The sequence below is a fragment of the Halichoerus grypus genome, chromosome 1 (assembly GCF_964656455.1).
Source record: "Halichoerus grypus chromosome 1, mHalGry1.hap1.1, whole genome shotgun sequence".
Classification (NCBI taxonomy): Eukaryota; Metazoa; Chordata; class Mammalia; order Carnivora; family Phocidae; genus Halichoerus; species Halichoerus grypus.
In genome coordinates this window covers 43,309,637-43,319,128 of record NC_135712.1, presented here as the reverse complement: position 1 = coordinate 43,319,128, position 9,492 = coordinate 43,309,637, and positions in this window count along the sequence as shown.

Sequence of the window (9,492 nt, the reverse complement as noted above, 5' to 3'; positions counted from 1 at the left end):
TTAAATTGCAAATTAGTTTAAATCCCTTACGTAATAGTCTCACTCTCCTTCACCCATTTTGCATCCTCAAAGCTTATATGTATTTTCTGCAGTTCATGATATTTAGATAATGGAGTTCAAGTGGAATATAAGCCTTACCTCCCCATAGGATACAAAATTAATACACAAAAATTGTTTGCATTTATATATACTGATAACAAAGTAGCAGAAAGAGAAACTAGGAAAACAATTGCATTTACAATGCTACCAAAAAGAATAAAATACCTAGGAATAAACTTAACTAAGCAGGTGAAAGATCTGTAATCTGAAAACTGTAAAACACTGATGAAAGAAATTAAAGATGACACAAATGGAAATATGGCTTATGCTCACGGATTGGAATAATTAATATTGTTAAAATGTCTATACTACCCAAAACAATCTGCAAATTCAATGCAATCCCTATCAAAATACTAACATCATTTTTCCTAGAGTTAAAACAAAAAATTCTAAAATTTTTATGGAATCACAAAAGATCCCAAATAGCCAATAAGAAAGAACAAAGCTGGAGTTATCACAATCCCAGATTTCAAGATATACTACAAAGCTATAGTAATTAAAACAATATGGTACCTTCACAAGAATTGACACATAGATCAATAGAACAGAATAGAGAGCCAAGAAATAAACTCACACATATAAGATCAATTAATCTATGACAAAGGAGACAAGAATATACAATGGGAAAAAGTCTCTTCAATAAATGTAGCTGGCAAAACTGGCACCTATAAGACAAAGAATAAAACTGGACCATCTTTTAACAGTAATCACAAAAATAAAATCAAAATGAATTAAAGAACCTAAATGTGAGACCTGAAATCATAAAAGCCATGGAAGAAAACATAGGCAGTAATTTCTATGACATTGGCTTCAGCAACATTTTTCTAGATATGTTTCCTTTGGTAAGGGAAAAAAAAAAAAATTGAAGCTACACCAAAATAAAAACCTTTTGCACAGAAAAAAATATCAGCAAAACAAAAAGCAACCTACTATTTGCAAATGATATGTCTGATAAGGGGTGCATATCCAAAATATATAAAGAACTTATACAACTTAATGTAAAAAAAAATAAGCCAGTTAAAAAGTGGGCAGAGGAGCTGAATAGACATTTTCCAAAGAAGACATGCAGATGGCTGACAGACACATGAAAAGATGCCCAACATCTCTAAGCATCAGGGAAAAGCAAATCAAAACTACAGCGAGATGTCACTTCACACCTGTCAGAATGGCCAGAATAAAAAAAAAATTAAAAAAAGAAAGAAAGAAAGAAAGAAAGAAAGAAAGAAAGAAAGAAAGAAAGAAAGAAAGAGAAAAAAGTAAAGAAAAAAGAACGAACAAGTGTTAGAGAGGATGTGGAGAAAAAGAAACCCATGTACACACTGTTGCTAGGAATGTAAATTGATGTAGTCACTGTAGAAAACATTTTGGTGGTTTCTTTAAAAAATAAAAATAGAAATAACATATATCCAGTAATTCCACTACTGGGTAATTTACCCCCCCCCCAAAAAAAACATTAATTCAAAAATATCTGTGCACCCCTGTTTTATTGCAGCATTATTTACAATAGCCAAGATATGGAAGCAGCCCAAGTGTCCAGATGAATGGATAAAGATGTAGTATATATCCACAATGGAATATTATTCATCTGTAAAAAAGGGTAAGATCTTGCCTTTTGCAACAACATGGATGGAACTAGAGGGTATTACTTTAAGTGAAATAAAGACAGATACCATATGCTTTCACTTATATGTGAAATCTAAAAAACAAAACAATAAAAAGCAGAATCAGACCCATAAATACAGAGAAAAAAATGGATGGTTGCCAGAGAGGAGGGAGTGGGAGGATGCAAAATGGGTGAAGGAGAGTGAGAGATACAAGCTTTCAGTTATGGAATGAATGAGTCATGAGGATAAAAGGTAGAGTTTAGAGAATATAGTCAATTGGGATTGTTACAGCATTGCATGATGAGAGATGGTAGCTACACTTATGGTGAGCATAACATAACAACAGATAGACTTGTTGGATCACTATGTCATACACGTGAAACTAACAGAACACTGTGTGTTAACTATAATTCACACACACACACACACACACACACACCTTCCCTCCCTTTATATTTCTTTGCCCTTTCCAGGTTATAATAGTCAAATATTTTCTCTACAAATATTTAGGAACATTACCAGTATTTTTGCTTTAAACATCAACTATAACACATAAAGTTCAAAAGGAAAAGGAAAACAATATATTTTCCCTAATTTTTGCTTACTGTATTTTTGTTCTTTTATGTCCCAACATTATTTCTCTTATCATTTCTTTCTACCTCAGAATTTTCTTAAGCCATTTTTTATCCTAAAGGACTGCTTGGAAGGCAAATCTGATCATAAATTCTGTTTTCCTTCATCTGATAATTTATTGACTTCCCTTCATTTCCCAAAAGATATTTTCACTGGATATAAGATTCTGGATTGTAGTTCTTTTAGTGTCTGAAAAGTACTGGGCTGCTGCCTCTGACCTCCATAGTTTCTGGTGAAAAATCTGTCAAATAGTATTTCTGCTATAGGTACTGTATCATTTTTCTCTGGCTGTTGTCATGAATTTTTTTTTGTCCTTAGTTAATTATGATGTATTTTGTCATAGATTACTTTGTGTTTAACCTGTTTGTGGTTCTTTCAACTTCTTGAATCTGTAGTTTTATATCTCTTGACAAAATTTTGAAGTTCTTAGCCATTATATCCAAGTACTTTTGCAGTCTCAACCTCTTTCCCCTCTACTTCTGGAACTCTAAGAACATAAATATTAAATCTTTTGTTATCTCTCCATTTATCACCCTTGTTCATATTGTGTAATTTTGTTGTCTTTTTCTTTCAGTGATTTTTTTGTTGTTGTCCCTTCTATCTGCTATTGTGCCTGACCACAAAGCTTTTTATTTCGGATACTGTATATTTCAGTTTTAAAGTTTCCATTTGATTGTCTTTTATTTCTATTTCTATATTGAGACATTCTTTTTCTTTGCTAAGATTCTATTTTTTTCATTTTGTTTCAAGCATGTTCACAATTGTACACTGAAACATTTTCAACAAGACTGGTTTTAAATATTTGTTGGATAATTTTGGCATCTCTGCCATCTTTGTGTTGGCATCAATTGACTGTCTTTTTAAATTTTGTCATTTAGTTTGAGATTTCCTTGGCTCTTTGTATGATGAGTGATTTTTCTGTGGAAAGTTGGATGTTTTCCTGTTATGCTATGAGATTTCTTTAAATCTTCATTTTAACTATCTTTCTCTGACTTTACTCTGGCAAGGGAAGGGGGACTGCTTCATTTCTGTCAGGTGTCCTTAGATGATAACTAGGTGGAGTCCCCTCATAATTGCTTGGTTGGGGTAGAAGTCTCAATTCCTTACATGGTCTCTACTGACACTGTATTTAGAGTGGCTTGTTGCCGTTTGTTATCAGGTATCCACGAGGCCTCCTCTGACATCACCCAGCATAGAAAGGTAGGGAAACTTTTCTACTGCACCTTTAAGGTAGATATCTAGCCTACTTATGTGGTCTCCAATGACACTGCAGCATGGGGGAAGGAAAGATCTTGTTATCTTCAGCTGGTGATAAGTCTTGGTTTCCTCCTTGGCCCTCATTGCAGCCTCAGGAGGATGAATGTCTAGACTTCCCATTTTAGCTTTTTCTGGCGTGTATGGACCACTCTTTTTCTATGGTGTTTGGCTAGAGTAAGCTGGTAATTTTTAAAAAATGTTTGGTCTTATTAGGCTCCTCTTTTCATAGTCTTTTGGCTAGAGAGAGTAGGCTTTTGCTGAGGTATTTTTTTTCTTTAAATCTGTGTGGCAATTTATATGAACTTCAAATGTACTTCAGCTTGAAAAGAGAAAGACTTGTCTTGAAATGGTGCTGAAATAATGACATATTTTTTACATAATCATATGCAAAACAAGATCCATTAAGTAAAGTAACATGAAATATAAAACTACAAAACTTTTATTGAAAGCTTGGAATAACATTATAAACTTAGGTTAGGCAATAGGTTTACCAAAAAAAAGCACATCTGTATGAGGAAAAATATAAAAATTGAACTTTATATAAAGTTAAACCTTTTGCTCTTTGATAACATTAGTAAGAGAATAAAATCAAGCTGTGCATCAGGAGAATATATTTGAAATTATTTATTTTAAAAATTACTTATATTCAGAATATATAAAGAAATTTCAGAACTAAGCCATAAAAAAACCCATACAACCCAACACAAAAATAAGCCAAAATTTTGAATAAGCACTTCATCAAAAATTTACGCATTTGGCAAGTAAACACATGACAGGATGCTCAAAATGAGTCACTAGAAAGATGCAAATTAAAATCACAATGCCACACCTATTAGATTGGCTAAAATGAAAAAATATATATATATTTAAAAAGTAAAAATCAAACTGATAGTAACAAGTGCTAGGTAGGATTTGCAGAGAATAGACACAGAAGTGAAATAGCTTGAAGGCAATTGTCTTTTTCTGTTTCATCTATTGAAGCAATGGAAGCTCAAGAATAAGGAAGTTGTTTCCATATTTAGAGGGAATGAAAAAGAAAAGAGCTATTGCTTACATTGTAATGTATCCCCAATGCTAAGAGCAGCTGAAAGTGTCTGAAAGATATTCCTTGTTCAGGAACACCTGCCTCAGAAAGTCCATTTAACAAACTCATTTACATTCACCATGAATGCAAAGCTGTTATTCCTCTCACTCATATGCTTGCTTGAAAGCATAATACTAAAATGAACATTTAAGTATTGAATAGTAATTGTTAATATAATATGCAGTTTTAGGATTGTTGATGGGCTACAGGATTTTGTAGAATGTATTTCACTGTCAGATAATTTTTGATTTAGACCATAAAGACAACCAAATGCAATACTGGTGCAAAAGCATAAGTATTTAAGAATTTGGTAGATGCCCCACCTAATTTGCCTGCTTCTAAAAATATTTTAGATTTTTTTTCAAGAGTATAAGTGGTTTTCATGGCCTTGTGTTATTCTACCTAAAGCTTCTAAGATAAAGCAAAGCCAGTGATTTACTGATTTACAAATATTTGAGTATATGGTGTGTTTGTGTGTGTGTGCACACGTTTGTATGTGTATAGAGCTGCTAATCTGGTGTTATTGTAACAAAGTTATAGTTTGCATGATTTGTCAAAATAGAGACAGGAATAATGCAATAAGATGTGAAACATAAGGATTTGGAACACTGAATTTAGATAAAAGGAGTGCCAAATAATTTACAGCTCAATATTTTCTGTCCACAAGTAATTCTTCTTCCACAGTTTAGCAGGGTTTACAATGTAGACAAATGATTCATAAAGCAGAAATTGGTCTTGCTATGAAAATAGACACCATTCCTGCTAAGACACTCCAGGAATAGTGAACTGAAAAGGAAGCTGATCTATTTTTTTGTGAAAATTCATGTTGTGTTTTGCAAAAATCTAATAGAGAAAGATGAACTTGAAAATAATTCCCTTTTGACAAAATCCTCACCTTGGATGTGACAACAGCACTGAAATGAATGGAATGTGTTTCCATATGTGTTAATTAGATTTGTCACCACACACTGTTCATCTTTATAGGGGTTTAGTGTCTACCAGGAATATCAGCTTTCAACATTTGATATATTGATCTTGTTCTTTAATCTCTCACCTTAACTCCTATCTTTAGCATGATGTTTTTCTCTTATTACATTTGTTATTGCTGTGGATTCTGGTATACAGATAAAAATGACTAGAAATGTAAGATGATTAAAATGGACAGATATCTTTTTATCCTTTTTTTTTTTTTACCACTTCTTTCACTCCAAAAAAAAAAAAAAAAAAAAAGAGGTCAAAAGCAAAATAATTCATTAGAAAAACTCCCATAGTCACCTGTTGGTATGGGATAAAAATGGAAATTCCCATAAGCTCTTATAAATCAAGTGCCTAATAATTCATTATGGCCACAGTAGAGAAGATAATGATAAATGTGTGTGAATATATATATAAATAAGTGATATGGGTAGATGGATAGATGTAGATAATGTATCTTTCATTTTCTTTTATTAAATATAAATACTTTTTCCAAAGGAAGGAGATGGTTTTAAAAATACAATTGACTATCAATAAATAAATGATGAATATTGTGATTTAGGTTTTTCCAAAAGCAGAGCCTTAGGAAAAGAATTGTGTGCAGAAAGTTTATCTAGGAAGTGATTCTAAGAAGCACACGTGGATGAGGGAGAGTGAGACAAGTTAAGAAGAGAAGCCAACATAAGGATGTATTAGAGTTGTTGTTGTGGAGTCCCTTAAACACAGAAATCTTCCATCTTAAGGACTGAAGCTGGAGCATTTGTCCACCAGCTTCTGTTGCCAGTATATGCAGTGTTGTCCTTGCTCCCATTGACTTTCTTGTGCTTCCAGTTTATGTTGTGTGGCAAAAATCAGAACAAGATATGGCACAAGATTGAGTCAGCAGATATGCAGCACAAGGTGCATCTGAGTAGATCTAGAACTGCACACTTACTGTTGCTAAAATAACAGATAACCCAAAGGCTTTGGTATGCCTGATTAAATACATTTTATATAATGGTCATTATTTTGACCACTTCTTTCTGAGTTCTGCTTTTGGGTTCAGGATACTATGCTATGACAACTACGAAGGAAAATGAAGCCAGTAGAAAAGACAGATTTCATTGGCTCTTTGCATTGTGAAATAACTTTGTTGCTTGGTTGGTTTAAATGAGATCAGTAATGAGAGTTAAAATAGAATTTTAGTGTTAAACTATTTAAATTATTTTCCTTAATGTTATTTCCCTCATTCAACCAAACTTTACTAAAAAGTAGGTTAATTTGTCTCTTGCATTTGCTAAGTTACAATTTTAAATACTGTCACTAAAATAATAACTTCAGGTATAAAGACTTGGTGAAGTAGGAAAGGTAGGAAATGAATCAAATTTGCTCTATACAGGGTCGGAATTTGTTTAAAGTGATTTCAATTTATTACTCAGCTTTTTCCCAGACTGCCAGATTTTAAGAAAAATCACTATACCATCTTTTTTTTTTTTTTTTATAATAATAGAATCATGGATGTACACTTCAGCACATAGTGAGATATGTGATTAATTCTATTCAGTTGAAGGTGAATTGAAATGCTCTGAACTGCTTTCAGTGCAGGGCCCTTAACAGAACAAGTGTGTATTTTTCATGCACTTTCTTTCTCCTTCCTGGAAGTTGGCTCACAGATAGTAAGAAGAATCTATGGAATGCTGGAGCCATATCATAGAAGGAACTTAGATCCTTGAATAAGGTATCTAATACACACAGAGCTTTCTCATTGGCCTAAGCAGCTCACCTTGGAATTGTTACATAACAAGCAGTAAATTAGTCTTCTTGAAAGTGTGTTATTTTGGAATGAATGGATAAATGAATTAATGAACCAATAAATTCATTTGTTCATTCATTCATTCATTTAGGATGTATTACTCTGCTACCATCCTGGGACACCAACATAAGATTTTTTTTTTTTAATCAAGATTATCGTATTTACATTTAGTGTTTACCATTTAATTATATATTTTACATTCCTTTTCTTAGTTAATCCTCAGATAATCATAAATCAAGCATGTGTTATTAGTCTTATTTGATAAATAAGGTAACTGAGGGTCTATGGTATTAAGAAATGTGTCTGATATTATACAGGTCAGAAGAACTTTACATAAAATTCAATTTCAAAAGTCCTCAAACCACAAACATTTCTCCTAGAAAGTTTTTAGAAATTTTTCTTTAAGATAACTACAATCTTTAAAAATCAAGTTTGATGCTGTTGGGTGAAGCACTACTGGGTGCTAAGGATATACTGATGAACAAGGCAGATGTTGTTCTTATTATTCCTGCATATAAGGGCCTTTGCTTCTAGACAAAGTTAGGAGGAGGAAAAGATGGCAGAGGAGTAGGGGACCCTATTCCAACCGGTCCCTTGAATTGAACTGGATATCTACCAGACCACTCTGAACACCCATGAAATCATCCTGAGATGTAAGAAGATATATCTGGATCTTTACAAACAGAATATTGCAGGAGGGTGGAGGAGCAAGATGGCAGAGGAGTAGGAGACCTAAATTTCATCTGGTCCCAGGAATTCAGCTAGATAGGGATCTAACCATTCTGACCACCTACAAACTCAACAGGAGATCAAAGAAAATAATAGCAGCAACTCTCTGAACAGAAAAGCAACCACTTTCTAGAAGGTAGGATGTGCAGAGAAGTGAATCCAGGCAATATTCGGGAAGATAGACAGCAGAGGGGAGGGAGCCTCCATCAGCCACTACTGGAAAGTGATAGAGCAACGGAGCACAAAATTGGAACTTTTAGAAGTCTGCTCCGCTGAGGGATGTCGCTCCAGTGGCTAAGCAGGGGGTGGAAACCTCACTGGGACAGTGTGGTCTCAGGACCCTCAGGGTCGCAGAAAGACTGGGGGTGCCTGAGTGTGTCAGAGCTCCCAGGTATTGGAGCAGGGAAGCCGGCTGCAGAGATGGAGCCGAGGCGTGAGCTCTCAGCTTGGGGTTGCCATAAACTGTGATCTGCGGCACAGTCAGGACACTGTTCTTCCAGCAGGGACCCAACAAGTGGCAGATCCGGGGAGACTCCCCTTCTTCCCCCCGGGAGGAGCAGCGCAGGAGTGCACCACAGGGATCTGCTGTGTTTGGAGACTCCAAAGGGGGGTCGTGTACCAGAGATAGAAACACTCGGTCACAGGCCGGGTGAGCATGGAGTGCAGCCAGAGACCTGGGAGACAGGAGTGACTGACTGCTTTTCTCTGGGGGTTCACTGAGGAGTGGGGCCCCGAGGTCTTGGCTCCTCCAGGCAGAGATTGGGAGGCTGCCATTTCACTCTCATCCTCCAAAGCTGTACAAAAGCTTGCAGGGAACAAAAGCTCTGGAGAGCAAACCCGAGCAGATTACTGAGCCCAGCCCCCTGGCAAGGGTGGGGCAATTCCACCTCCGGCAAAGACATTTGAGAATCACTGCAACAGGCCCCTTCCCAGGAAGATCAGCAAGAACAGCCAGCCAGCCAGTCTCATTGACCAAGTATACCGATCAATGAGAATGGCAGAACTCCAACACTAGGGGAACACAGCACATAGAATTCATGACTTTTTTCCCCCTGATTCTTTAGTCTTTCAAAGTTATTTTTTTTAATTTTCTTTTTTTTCTTTTTCTTTTCTTTTTTTTTGAATTTTTCTTTTTCCCTTTTTCAACCAACATCTTATCAATACCTTTTTTTAAAAATCTTTTTTATTTTTCATTTTTAGAGTCATATTCTATCACTTCATAGTAGTTAACCTTATTTTTGGTATATATATATAAGTTGTTCTCTCTTAAAAATTTTGGGATACAGTTTCTTCTAACAGACCAAAATATACCCTAAATC